We start from the raw sequence: 15178 nt of genomic DNA, 5'->3' as shown, positions 1-15178 counted from the left end.
CATAGTCAGTCCCAATTCTATTTTGCAGTCTCTGGAGTCTGCAGTTTCTCTCCCTCTCCCTTCCCTCCCCTGCCCTCCTATTTCCCCTACTCCTTTTTTTTTTTTTTTTAGCAGATCTGGAGTTTGAACTCAGGGCTTCACACTTGCTAGGCAGGCACTCTACCACTTGAGCCATTCTGCCAGCCCTTTTTTGCATGTATTTTCAAGATAGGGTCTCACGAACTATTTGCCCGGGCTGGCTCTGAACCACAATCCTCCTGATCTCTCCCTCCTGATTGGCTAGGATTACAGGCTTGGGCTACCAGCACCTGGCTCCTCTTCCTCCTTGACTGGGGATTGAACCCAGAGCCTCAAGAATGCAAAGCACATGCTCTACCCCTGAGCTAAGTCCCCAGCTCTAGGATGTTCTTCTTAACCCTTCTCTTGTCTCACGCTTTGCCACCTCTGTGCACATCTGTAGACCTCAGCATCAGAAATACTGTACAACCATGTTCATAGCATTCGCACTGCACTGAGTATTAGATGGCACCTAGCGTTCATTTAAAGTGAACATAGGGATGTCACAGGTTATGGACAATTACTGTATGCTTTTATATAAGGGACTTGAGCACCCACAGTTTGGTACATGCAGGAGGTTCTGGATCCAACTCCCCCAAGGGCTGACTGTGGTACTGAAGGTACCATGCCCAATTCTCTATTGGTTTGAGGGTGATTTCTAGACGTGCCCATCTGGATGACTTTCTTCATCATGTCACTGTAGTCTTCCTGAAGTTTGGGACTGTCCTTAAATTCCAGCTCCACAGCACCTGAGCCAGATCTCTCCCCCTACAGTGCTAGGTACACAGTAAAAACAAGATACAGCGATGAGTAACAGATCACTCAGGATTTTGAAAACAGTAAGTGAAACTGTTTTGTGCAGTTTCGTTGTAATTGGTCTTTTCTTCTTTCTCATATTTTAATTATAAAACAAATATGCAAATGTATGCTAACAGTATAACAAATTATCCATTGCATTTGAGGAAACACTCAGGCAAATTTTAAAATGTAATCACAGCTTCACAAAGAGTTTTAGAAATGGACTTAGAGACAAAGTGCAGAGCCCAGTAAATGCACAGTGAACTTGGCCCTGGCCACATGGCCTTTGGAAAGCTTTCATGGACATGTGTTGAGAGGTTCCCGGGGCAACCAATGTTTTCCCCATGGTTTCTGCTGAGCTTTCTGGATTCATTTCAGACCCTGTATCCCTGGGTCTGCTCATGTGCCAATGCTCTCAAGGATATAGACGAAGCCAAAAGGCCATCATCGCCAGAAAGACAGGAAAGTTTCAGCTGCTGTCCAACTGCTAAGGGTCACGTGCTTCCACAAGCTGTTAAGCCATGACCAATGTGGTCCCGTCTCAGACCGATGCTACAGTCAAGAAACAGCACCACCCAGCAACCACAAATTGTCTCAAAATAATTGCACTTGTCTGTGTGTATTTCTTAACACTGTGATGAGACAGTGGTCTATGGCAATGCTCTCCCAAGTCTCCTTCCCTTTTCCCTCTAGTTCCCTTGTACTCCAGTCACCTCTGTCCTCAGAATGTTCTCAAGAGCTCCTAGCCAGCTGTAGCTGAGCGAGCAAAGAAACATTCTGACTGGTGGACAGGGCAGGGAAGGAGATGAGCAGAAAGGCCTGAGGACTCAGGCCCAGCTCATCCTCACTCCATCCTCAGTGGCCTTCCACACACGTGTCAGCCCATAGGGCTCTGCCACAGAGAGGCCAAAACTCTACAGAGGGAAGCTAGCCCCACAATTGCAGGCTGGATGGACCTGCTTGGCCTCTGACTGCAGCAAATGTAAATGCCGTGGGACTCCCTGGCCTCAGCTCCGGAGGCACTGAGTGAGGGCTCAGAGTAAACCCTTGGATACCTTTTTATGTATCTATTTGTTTATTGCAATGCTAGGAATTCAACCCAGCACCATGCAGTTCCACCCTCTCCTGTTACTCCACCCACCCTACAGCTCCTGCCTCTGCCCAAGCTTCCTGAGTCCAGGGTCTTGCTCACACTATAGGTAGGTATGTGCTCTACCACCTGAGCCATACCCCCAGCCCTTTTGTTTTTAGTTTTATTTTTGAAACAGAGTCTTTCTACCTTTGCCTGGGCTGACCTTGAACTTACGATCCTCCTGTCTCTGCCTTCCAAATAGCTGGGATTACAGGCACAAACCACACTGACCTTCCTGGGTCAGGTTTTAAGAGCTGGCACAGAGAAGTGCAGCTTCCAGTGAGTCGAGGTGATGGGGGCTGTAAAGAGGCTCCCTCCTTCACACCAGAGACATGATCTTACCTGGACTGGTTTTTTTTGCCTCAGAGACAACTGTTCTGACCCAGCTTCCTGTATTGATTTAGTCAACAGTCCAAACACAATTTCAGGAATGTCAAAACAAGATCCGAAGACCTGACACAGACAATTAGCATAAGTCAAAGCAACCCACTCCCACACCCCATCTCTCCCCGATGTCTCATCAGGATTTCAGCAGAAGCTGGTCCCCCATTGCAGGCTATGAGATCACCAGCAGCAGGTCATGAAGCCGGGAACCCCTGACATGCGACTGGAAGCTATAATTACCCAGTGTATAATTTGGTTGCTAAATGGGTTGTTTACAAAGGTGTGCATGATGAAATCACAGGCCTGGCAGAGTCAGGAGGGGCAGGTCAGGGAGAAGGCAGGCAGTCATTAACGTCTGCACCTCCCTCCAGGTCCCACCTGCCAACTACAGCTGCTGCCACCTCGGTGCAGACTCTGACCTCGCTGAATCACCTGGGCCTCATGTTCCTGACATTGGGGAAATACTTGGCCTTCCTCCCTCAGGTTTCAGCAGCTAATGACTCCCGGGGGAAGCACACTCACCTTGGCACAGTACAAAAGAGGGAGTTCTGTTGTCACAGGCCCCCAGGGCTAGCCTGGAAGGAAAATGAGCCCGCCGGAAGTCCTGGTGGTCCCACAGGCCAGGAGGAAAGGTCCAAGTCCCAGGGCTCATTCCAGGCAGGTGTCCCCTGGGGGGTCCTCACAGAGGGAGCCAACCTGGAGCATGACTACTTCATATTTCCATCCTCAACTGAAGTGATGAAATTGAGACCGACCCATTAAAGTTGAAGGGAACAGAAGGGGGAGGAGCGAGAGGACATTGGCTCCTCGGCACAGTGGTTGAGATGCCAAAAAAGACCTCCTGAGATCAAGAACAAGGGACAAGGAGAGGTGACCCATCTGGGAACCTACAAAAAGCTAAGGACACAAAATGTGCATAAGTTAACTACATGCTTTTGTAATAAGATATATTTTAGAACAAAATAAGAACACTCTCATATAACTATATGCATTTATGTCAACAGAGTTTAAGAAATGACAAATAAAAAAATGTACCAGGAAATAAGTCTTCTAGTGCTAAGAATCAAAACGTTGGGAAGACATGGGAAAATTAGAAGATGGGTGGAGAGGAAACAGAATGGATTCCCGCCTCCCTTAACTGAGGAGGTGCGCTCTGAGAACTGTGTTGTTGGGTGACTTCGTCATTGCAGTATGCATCACAGACTAAGGACTATGACATCACCAGGTGAGAAGAATGTTTCAGGTCCATTATAACCTGTGGGACACCCTCATATATGGGCTCCAGCACTGACCCAAAAGTCATTGTGTGGTGTGTGACTGTAACTAACAGGCCAGGAAACGGACCAAATGAAGGAAGGGTAGACTATTCCAAAATATTCCATCTATACTAAAAGAGGAGGGACATGGTTCAGTCCTGACAGCACACTTGGTGTTCTCAGAAGCTCTGGACACACTGGTGCTGAACGACCTGGTCTCTCTGGGCCTTATATTAGCTTTAAGCACTGGAAGAGCGTTCACAGGAGTTTCCTGTGCAAAGTGGCCCCACCTCCCTGTCACAAACCAAAAGGTTGGCGGCGGGGTGGTCACAGACAGACAGACAGACAATCCCCTCTTCAGCAGCATCACTTAGCAAATATTCGTGGCATCCCCTTGATGCCAGCAGGATGGAAACCCTGAGCATTCAGTCCTGAGATGACCAAGGCAGGCCCCATCTTCATCAAGCAGAACTCATGTGAAGGGAGCTGCCACAAAGAAAGTTCTAAGGGTAGGGTCACTCCGCCCCAGGGGCTGCAAGATATAGGATCCCCTTTACATCTTAACAGGAACCCTAACTACGACAAGCAGGACCCTTCCATCCTCAGGAGACAGGAGAGGCCTGAGCTTGTTCAGCAGCCGTCTCAGTTCAGGACCCTGCCCTTATCTTCCCAGGCTGAATGAACAGCAAAGAGCCAGGGACACGGCCATCTAGTCCTGCCATCTGTCCATGTGTTCCACCTGGTCTGTCTGCTGACTCTGAGCTTGGGGTCCAGACCTGCCAGCCTGTGTCCTGCTGAGAGGAACAGCTTGAGCGCTTTCCCTTCACTCGGTCACATGCCCCGAGCCACCAAATTGCTGGCACAGCAGATGAGGGACCCAGTTTCAAGCTACCACTAGGACAAATGACACCCAAAGTCTGCCCATGCCACCTGCAAGGCAAGCGAATGGCAATTTGTCCTGGGCAGCCTTTATTTCGGAGGGATGAGCCACCAAGAAGGAAGAAGGATAGGCAACATTGGCTTAGTACCTTCCAGAAATAATCAAAGACACATGCTTCATGTATTATTTCCTATAATCCTGGCTGCAGTCACATGGGGAGGGGCCTTCATCAGTCACACTTAACAGATAAGGAAAGGGAGGTGCAGACATGTCACATGGACTTGGAAGGGCCCGAGCTCTCCTGCAGGCAGTCTGGCCTCATCAGGCGGGCTCTGGACCACAGTGTGTGAACCTGTGTGAGTGGAGGAGCCTGTGGCACTCACTGACTAACTGTGTGGACGTGCTATAACATGAATGCATTCATCCACCCACCCATTCATGAAAAAACCCAACATAAAGGAATAAAAACATTGACCAAGCACCTGACCTATGGCATTCATTTTGCTGATAACCAGAAGTTTCCATAGGAAATTGGTATTTTTGAATGTCACTTATTTTATAATGGTTATTATATTTAACCGTCACAACCAATAAGTATTCATTCTCTCACTTTAGAAAAAAAGATATGGAGGGTTAAAGTGGCTCATCTATGAACCCTGGTTTGCCTGGTCAGAAAGTCAAGCACAGACTTGCAGGAAAAAGCCAGCACAGCCAAGGGCTGACTGGAGAGAATTTAAGGAAGAAACTATTTACAGAGTCTGGACAGGTGTAACCCAACTTACTAGGGACAGCGGAGCAGGAAGCTGCTTCACGCTGAAGCCTCAAGGAGCCAGGGCTAAAGGTGATGTTACAGCAAACCAGTGAGAGGTCCCAGCACGGGGCAGGGCGGCTGGTAGGAGGTGGGCCCCAAAGGGACCAGTGGTCTGCAGGAGGGGACCACAGGAATAGACACCATCACTTTTCCTTCCTCCATCCCATGGCTGAGCCAAGCTGGGAGAGGTCAAGATAGGGGGATAGGGACTGGACCAGTTCACAGAGAAGAGGCTCCGAGGCCCTGAGATGGGTGGAGAAGGATGGAGAATGAACAGGGAGGAGGGACCCTGGAGATAACCAACACTAATGTGAAATTGGGAGTTGCTGCAGAATCCAGCTTTTGCCAGTGAACAAAGAACATGGGGTGAGTACTTGATGTTGAAAAGAAAGCCCCAACATGGCTTTAGACATTTTCAGTACTGGGTAAATGCTCTACTGTCCTGAGCTTGCTTCATCCAGCAAGACAGATTTAAAGTCCTCCACCCCTCAAACAATACCTTAGGACAGGTTGTGGGCTCAGTGGCTCACAGCTGTAATCCCAGCTACTCAAGTGACAGAGATCAGGATCATGGTTCAGGCAAGCCTGGCAAAAAGTTAGCGAGACGACCCCCTCCACCCCCATCTTAACCAATAAACTGGATGTGGTGGTGTTTGCCTGTCATTGTAGCTATTTCACAGACCATAGGTAGAAGGATCATAGTCTGAGGTCAGCTTTGGTCAAAAAAAACCAAAAAAAAATGTGGCCCTATCTAATAACCTAAAAAGGGATAGAGGTGTGCCTTAAATGGTAGAGTACCTGCCTCTCTAGCATGAGACCCTGAGTTCAAACATCAGTACCACAAAAAAAAAAAAAACACCTAGAAGAACAAATGAATAAGAATCTGTGAGAGTCATTTCCCAGTGCTGACAGCTCCAATCCAGAATTTAAACTGAGGTGCAGCTCATAGTACATGACCTGGGGGTTTGAACACAGTGGGCATTCGCTTCACCAACACTTTCATCTTTCTGTACGGATGCCCCCATCTTCCTAACTGCATGTTCTAAGACTCAACAGACATGGTCCCCTGCATACAGACAAGCCAGGATATTTAGCAGAGACATGGGACTTTGCTCAGCCTCCATGGAGGGCATGCCTGGTCCTGGGAGGCTCACAGCCTCGTGGGAACCAGGGAGGAAGAGATTTGGAAGTGTGAGCCATTCCCAAAAGAACACGAGATGCTTAATAACATTTTCCAAAGAGCAAAAAGAGATCCTAGTAAGACAAACCATTTCAGCCTGGTTCAATCATGAACCTTAGCTTAAAGACTGCTCATTAAAACACACACCCACACATGCGAACCTGACTTTTCCACTGGAGTCAGAGCAGCAGGTTTCATTTTGATTGAAGAAATCCAACTTCCAGAATGACTGGATGCATTCATTCTTCATTCAAACCAAATCAAGCTGAGCCTGCAGACATTTTGTCTCCTTCTGGTCGCTACCCTGGGCGCCACCTAGTGTCCACAAGCCCATACTACACTCCCCTTCCTATTGCAAAGATTTGGTTTCACAGAAAATCATGAGACCTGATAGAAAAAAAAAATGGCCTGTGTAACAGACGTTTTTCAGAAGAGGCTGAGCAATAAAGACTTCTCATTTATTGGATTTCACACACGATTTCGTTTGAGCCACGCTGAAAACTCACGACTTTTACAACAATGTACAGAGCATTTTTCCTCATAGACAAGTGTTTTAGGAGGAATGTTTATATGCACACATAAATATGGACTAGCAGAGCACAGTTTGCAGAGTGTGACATCACATTGCGAAAGCTTACTTGGGCCTGGCCAAGGAGTGTGGCACTCCCTCTTCCATCAAAATTCTTATGTTCAACTCCTAAACCCTAATAATACCTTGGGATGTAAATTGGAGATAAGATCTTTAATGAGATAACTAAGTTCAAATGAGGTCTTCAGGGTGGGCCCTAATCCTATCCAAATGGTGCACTTAGGGAAATTTGATCACAAACATGTGTATGTAGCACAGAGGAGAAACCACACGAGTACCAATCAGCAGCTTGAATTTGAACTCCCAGCCTCCAAATAACCATCTGTTGTTTAAGCCGCCCAGCCTGTGGCATTTTGTTATGGCACCCCTAGTTAACTGATACACTTCCTAAACTTTTCCCCCTCCACTGGGCCAGCGGTGTTAGGACACTGGAGGAACAGTGTGCTGATGCTGAGAGTCCCGAAAGCAAGCTACACCCCTCACTTTGTGCACAGTGAATCTCGAACCCACTCACTAGTTAGTCCTCGTGGCTGGAGAACTGTTTTCTCTTACGGCTATTCTTGGGGGGTTTCTGGGAGGACGTTTGGGAGAATGGAGACCCTCCTTCACTAGGGGAAGTTGGGTGACGTCTGCCTTTGACAAGACTAGATAGGTCGGCTTTGGCAAGTCACCACACAGCCCTGCTTTTGTCCTCTGTAAAAGGAGAGCGAGCTGACATAGGAAAACAGATGTGCTCATTTTGCTTGGAGCCTCCCAGGGCATCTGGCAGCAATACCTGCTGGGGACACTTGCACCAGCCACTCCTCAGCAAGGAGGTGGACTTCAGTGTCCCCACACTTCCTCAAGCAGAGGGCAGGGGCATCTGAACAGCCACCTCCCCACTCCCACCCCATCTCCCCGGGGGGCCTTGTCCACAGCTAAAAGCGAAGTTGAGAAAATTGCTTCCAATGACCTTTGGATCCCAAGACTGTCACTGTAGGGTAGATCCACTGTGCATAGAGGCATTCAGCTAGAAATTTAGAAACATAATTTTTAAGGCAAAAGGGGGAAAGGAAAGAAGGGAGGGAGGAAGGGGAGGAGGAAGAGGGAGAAGGCTGGTGGCTGCAGAGCTGGACTGGAAGGACCTCTGCCGGGAGGCCGCCAGGCCGACTCCTGGGAACCGCAGCGCCAACTCAGCGGTTGCCAGGATCAATCCCCATCCCCGGCAGGGCCATTTCCTCCTCCGGCTGAGGCCGGCTCCGGGAGGCGGGCGGGGCCATTAGTGCTCTATGACCCGGCTCACCGCGCGCCACCCTCCTGTCCCCGGCTGCGCTCCGCAGCGCGCGGGCTCAGCGCTGAGGCCGGGGGAGGGAGGACGCGAGGGAGACGCCCCGCGAGCCGCAGCCACCTGGCACGTGCCGGACGTCCCCGCGCGGCTGTCGCGTCCAGCGCTGACCGCCCTGAGCGTGGCCGTCCCCACACAGGTGCCAGGGCTCCCCCTGGTGGACGCCGTCCCCTAGCGCTTCCCTGAATGTGGGGTGGTTTCAGCTAAAGCAAAGCTTGAAGGATTTCCCTCCCCGTTAGGTGTCCCAGAGGGTTTGGTGGCAGAATTCACAAGGGGCGGGGATGCAATCAAAAGGAAGAATGGTAAGGCCTGGAGAGGGCAGCCCGTACCATGCCACCGGTGCCACAACCTAATAGCAACTGAGTGCCACTCTCAAATTGTACTCGTCTGGGCTCTCACGTGACAGTGCGCTTTCTCTCCTGCAGTCATTGTGCTTTGGCAAGGAATGGATGAGTTGCAAATGCAAGTCGTTTTCTTAAATATGCTGACGTGTAACATCAGTCAACACGTGGATTGGGTCTGAAACAAGGAATGAATGATGTAGGGTCAAGGAATAAAGGAGTTAAGTTAAGGCGCCATAGGACATAGTTTGAGTAACTTTTAAGGTTTCATTTTAATTGATTTGTTGGAAACAGAAATAAGTAAAATGTCTTTATGCAAACTTGAAAAAGCTTGCAACTCCAGTGGCAACCATAATCCAGCTGTCTCAGTTCAGCTGCTGTAACAAAATACCATAACTGAGTGACTTATGAACAACAGAAATTTATTCTTACAGTTCCAGAGGCTGGAAATGCAAGGTCAAGGTGCTGGCAGATTCCATGTCTGGTGAGGAAGGGACCCACTTTCTGGCTCATAGATGGCACTTTCTGAATGTGTTCTTACAAGGCATGAGCTGGGAGGGGGCTCTCTTGGGTCTGTTCTGTAAGACCAGGGCTCTGAAACCCTCTCAAAAGGCTCTACCTCCTAGTACCATCACCTTGGTGATTAGGACCTAACATGACCCTTGAGGACACTTCTTAAGAGCATAGCTAGTCTTGTGTTGTATGTCATTAATACAATATTTGATTGTAGAAAATGCCTGGAAATTTCAGCCATCTAAGTCAAGTAGTTAGCCCCTGTGACATGGACCATGTTCTGTCAAGGACCACGTTACTACATGTGTCCATCCATGCTGTCACAGAAGCAGCAGAGAGCATACAGATGTTTCTAAACAGTACTGCAGAAGAAGGAGAATATGAAAATAAATATATTACTCACTTGACAAAATCAATTGACAGATCTTTTTTACATGAATTCAGCAGGCGGAGGTGTGTCCCTCTGGGAAAACCGGAGAAGATGGAGAATCTAAGGCTAATGGTGGGTCTCCTCCAAGGCCTGAACCATCGTAGAGGAAATCACTTCATCTCTGTTGGCACCAAGAACACTGACTATCTTAGGTCCTACACCATCCCCTCCAACGCCACTCCCCCAGAAGGACCAGCAGCCCATCCACCTGGAGAGAGCCACACCTCATATGAATGAATGATAATGGGATGGGAGGAGGGTCAGCTAGGAGAACAGAAGTGCTTGGAGCCCTGAGGTTGAAGGATCTGGGGAGCAGAGATGCCCCAAAATGCAGATGGGCTATAATCTTCTTAAGTCTACATACTTTGGGTGAAAAGTGGCATACACCATGCTTTACTCTTCATGTTACGCCTTTTCATTCAAATCATTAAGCATTTACTCATGCTTGAGAGGACATGGGATAATTGGAATACAAAAAAATTGAGAAAAGAAGGTAGTGTGCTACCCACATGTTGGTGAAAGAATAGCTTTCCTTATCTCATTGAGGCTAACACCAAACACAAGCAGAGCTCCACGGTTATTTAGCAAATATTAAACACCCATTGTGGCCCAACATTCTTAGAGGAAGCAGTGAAAGTCCTGGCATCTTCATTTATATGAAACTGTGGAAAAGGCCCAGTGACCTGTGATTTAACGAACTCTCCTAGTGATAGTAATGTACCCTAAAGTTCAAGATCCACTGTCCTAAATCCTGTCTTCCCATGGTGTCACATGTTTAACTAGGTCTGAAGGTCAGAACAGATCCAAAGGCAAGATATTTAAAATTGGAACAAGGGAAATAAAGTTTGATAAATATGAAATCATTCTTCCAACTCCTTTCCTGTGCAAGACACAAGTCATAAGTCAGCAGGGATCCATTGAGAAGGGACAGATAGAATAAAGGGGGAAGGAACAGGCTTTATGCAACCTGCAGAGAGGTTTCTGGTAATATGCCACAGGGCTTCTGCTTTCAACCAGGCCCGCTAAACATTTTGATCATTGATAAAACTAAAACAAGTGCTTACTCAATTTCAATTTTATAGATTTAATTAGTTGTCAGGTGTTTCAAATGTTCGATGGACCTAAGAAGATATCAACAGAACTGGAACAGCAGTTTAAACCTAACAGTGTATCCTTCATTTGAGATAGTGTGCTGAAGTCAGAGCCATGCAACCAACAGCACTTGTGCAAATTAATTCGTGTCTGTAAAGTCAATATGCTCAGTGTCAGGAAGTGACCACCAGACAAACTAATGAGCTGCTGGGATGTCTTTAAGGGGAATGGAATAGATTGAAACTCACCATCACCACCACCAAGATATCCACACCCTAGTCTCTGGAATCTATGAATTGTCCGGGCTTAGAACACATTACCCCAAAATACAGTACTTTGGACACTGAGAAAACAGCAGAAGCAGAAAATCAGTCTCTGACTTTGCCCCAACTTTCTGTGGGCCTGGCCACATGGGAATTAAGCGGCTTTCCATCACCAGACAGATGTCCTACCTAGAGGCCAAAGAAAAATCTGAGCAGACAGGCCTGGCTGGGCAATCCCTCTGAGCCCCTCATCACCAGGCCAGTTGTCCTACACAATGCAGCAAGCAAATAAAGTTTGATGAGGCTTTGGGCCTTCCTTTCTGAAGGCTCATGCACCATGCACAATTTTGGTTAAATAAATGTGTTTATGCTTGTCTCTTGTTCATCAGTCCTAGTGGGACAAGGCCATGACCCTTGTGCAAGTGAGGGGAAGTTATGCCCTTTTTTCCCCTATAGAAAGGAAGGGTGTGATTAAACTGAAGATCTTGAGATGGAGACTTGTCCTGGGCCATCCAGGTGTGTCCTAAACATGATTGCATGCATTCTCATAGGAGAGAAGCAGAGGGTGACTGACCACTCATGAAAGAGGAGGGGACATTGATAGGAGTTAGCTTGGGATATAGGCAGGGAGGGTCAGAGGCATTGACAGCATAGGACAAAGGCCAGCCAGAAGATAAAAAGTGCAGGCATAGCAACACACACATCTTTAAGAATCAGATACAGGATAGAGAAAGGGAGGAGGGAGTCACCTTGAAACAATGCCCTGGAAAGAATGGATAAAAATCTCAGATCACTTCATTTCTTGAGCACTCTCTCTTAGGACCCTCTCTCCTCCCCACTCTGGAGTCTCTACTCTCCCACTTTACACTTTTCTAGCTCAATAATAAACTCTCCTGGTTTCTACTTTCCCCGTTGAAATCGACTCACTCTTCAATGACTCTCAGGCACAAACTCGGTCTACACCTCGCACCCGTACCAACATGAACACACAGGTGAGAGATTTGCAGATGTTGTCCTTAAAATCAGAGTGATTCAGTCACAAGTCAAAGAATGTCAACTGTCACCAGAAGCTGGAAGAGACGCGGAACGGATTCTCCCAAGGAAGAAGCACAGCACTGGTGACACCTTGATTTTGGCTCAGTGTGTCATCTTTACTACTAGAAGACATACTTGACATAATCAACCTAAGAAGAGGAGGTTCCAGTTTGTGACTGATTGACATCCTTATTTTTGAATCTGTGGTGAGGCAGCATACTATAGTAGGGAGCTTATTGTAGTGCAAGTTGCTGACCACATAGCAACCAGGAAGCAGAGAGAGTGAAAGAGCTGGATTCACATTATCCCCTGGAAGACACCCCCCCAATGGCCTCAAACCTCCCACCAGGCCCCCCTTTTATAATAGCACCAAGCTGGACCCAACCCTTGAACACATATACCTTTGAGGGATGTTCCAGACCCAAACTGTAGCACCTGGTGATTGCTGATTCTGGAATTCTGGTTTCTCCAGAAGTCCAAAATAAATTTCTGTTGTTTTAAGCCACCAAGTTTGTGGTAAATTATTACAACAGCCCTGGAAACTCATCCAAGGACAGAGAAGAGAGTTGCATTCCATTCTTCACTAGGTAGAGCTATATTTGGTTCTGAGCACCACACTTTGGAAGATGCATTCTGCAGAGAGGCATGAAGAGTTTTCTGAATGGTCCCACAAGGATGAGTTAGCACTAATAATTGTTAAAGGGACAAGTTTCAACACTCCCTGGGCAGATGAGCAGCCAGAGAACATAGTGACTCCTCCATGGCTGAAGCTCTGCAAGCAGACAGAGCAGTCACATATGTGTAAGGAATGTCAATGTCATAAAGGGATTTCAAGTCCCAGAGGCAGGTGGATTAGATGTCCACTCCCCCAACCCACCCCAAAGCCAGAGATCCTGACCCATGTGATTTTATATTTTGTGGCAGATCTCTGTTTTCACCGGGGCCCAAGCTCACAGGAAGAAAGAAGGGCCAAACCGTAGTAGGAGTCTGAGCGAGCAGTGATTAAACCCAGTCACGGATGTGGCTTTGGAGATGTAGAGGAAGGAATGCATTTTTAAAAAGGTTTTGGAGGCTTGAGTAATCAGTCTTTGGCTGCAGCTCGAATTTGGAGAGAGAACAGTATTTATTAGGTGCCTACTAAGAGTATTGGCCCAGGAGCCATGAGCAAAATAAACATCAATTGGACAGCTGTCCCCAGGGAGGAGCAGAGCATGCAAGAAATTAGAGAATAAGTTCTAGTAATGACTTAGGGTTTTTTTTTAAATATGGATAAAAGGGTAGAAAGGAAGGGATCAAAGAAGGCTGATTCATCAAAGTTATGGTTTTGTGTTTGAGGAAGTGGCTGTTGAGAGGGTGACCAGATCTAGTTAGGGGAAGAGGAATAGGCTCTTTGGAAAGAGGAGACAGTACTGTGTGGGGTGGGGGCAGGGCAGGAGCATTTATTTTAAAATAAATAAATAAATAAATAAGCAAGTCTGTGCAGAAAACAAGAGAAATGTGTTTGGCCCCTGGGTGGAGGGTGGTCCAGACTCAAAGGCTACGCTTGCAGTCCAAGACTGCAAGACTTCAAGGTGACACAAGGTGATGCGTGTTTCCTAGTTGTCACTCTCTGTGTGACTGTGGTTTTGGTTTCCAGAGAGATCCTAGGCCCCAGAAGTGGGGAAGCATTTTTGAACCAAATCCCCAAAGGTGCAAAACATGAGTTAAGAGTTCACTGGGCCTGAATTCATCCCAATGAAAGATTTTATCCAAAGAAGAACAAGGTTGTCAAACACACAACAGATTGAGAGGAGACAGCAATGTCAAAACTGACTGGGGGTTGTTATCTAGAACCTACAAGAATCCACAAATCATCAAATGGTTAGGAGCTAGCACTGTGGCTCAGTGGTAAAACTTCTGCCTGGTGCTGGGTTTGAACTCTAGCACCACAAACAAAACCAAAAGGGTTAGAAAACACTTGTGGAGTGAACAGGAGAAAACCCACCTGAATAACAGGCATACGAAGATGTGCCTAACCCATTGGCAATCACAGAAATGCAAATTAAATAACACTGATGTGCCTCCATTCACCTGATCACAATTAGGAAGTTGTGTAATGCCAAGTGGCGGCCAGGACACGGACTATCAGACTTAACCCTGCTGGGGATTTGTAGACTGGTGTAGCCTTTTTGGAGAGCAGAACTTTGTCAAATGTCCCTGTCTTCTATGTCCCAGCAATGTCATGCCTGGGCATGTATTTCAGAGAAATCTTTCTGTGTGTCCCGAGGGACTGTGTGTGACGGGGCTCACTGAGGGTCTATTTGTGGAAACAGATGTCCAGCCATGGGGGATGGATAGGTACAAGTGGGAGAGGCACACCCTGGGCAAAGAGTTCTTGAGACCTTATCTCAAAAATACCCAACACACGAAAAATGGCTGAAATAGTGTTCAAGCAGTAGAGCACTTGCCTAGCAAGCATAAGGCCCTGAGTTCAAATCCCAGAACCACCAAAAAAATAAAATATGCATATATGTGTCTGTGTGTATATATATGCATATATGTATATGTATATATATATTTATATATTGCTGAATCTAGAAAACAAGAAGCAGGGCTGGGGACACTGTTCATTGTACTGATGGTACCTCCAGGCCCTGGGTTCCATCTTCAGCAGTGCGTGCACACACACACACACACACAATGACAATGATGTACAGGGCATACGTGAATATTTAATCACAGTCAATTATTTGTGCATTTAATTATATGTGCATATTCAACACTACATTTTTGATGAGGCATGGATGATAGCAACATACATCAAGCACATTAGAATGGTAGCCTGTGAGAAGTAGGGGAAGGAAGTGGGGAGTAAAAGGCAAGGAACACACCCATGCAAGAATAAATAGCTGACTCTATGGGAGGGGCCCTGCAGGAGCCAATGATAAAGTTTGCCATGAACGGAAGAGAATTATTAACTGAGCCCTCTGCTTCTGAGAGCAAAATAAGTAAGAGTCTTAAGCTCTCCATCAATTACAAGGCAATTCTAGACCTGAATACTAAGCAGATGACTTATGAGCAACAGTAAAGAAAGAGGTTCCATGAGGAGCCTAT

At 47.1% G+C, this 15178-nt stretch overlaps 1 long non-coding RNA gene across 1 annotated transcript; it reads right to left on the bottom strand.

Moving 5' to 3' along the window:
- Window positions 1-317: 317 nt before the first annotated feature.
- Window positions 318-6913, bottom strand: LOC141411485 (uncharacterized). Its single transcript, XR_012436275.1, has 4 exons — window positions 6660-6913; window positions 2894-3268; window positions 2330-2440; window positions 318-833 (listed from the first exon to the last, which is right to left on the bottom strand). It is a non-coding gene; the product is annotated as an uncharacterized lncRNA (long non-coding RNA).
- Between the last annotated feature and the right edge of the window lie 8265 nt (window positions 6914-15178).

Source organism: Castor canadensis, chromosome 10 (genome assembly GCF_047511655.1).
Source record: "Castor canadensis chromosome 10, mCasCan1.hap1v2, whole genome shotgun sequence".
In the NCBI taxonomy this organism is placed as follows: Eukaryota; Metazoa; Chordata; class Mammalia; order Rodentia; family Castoridae; genus Castor; species Castor canadensis.
This window is presented reverse-complemented; position numbering and strand designations above follow the sequence as displayed.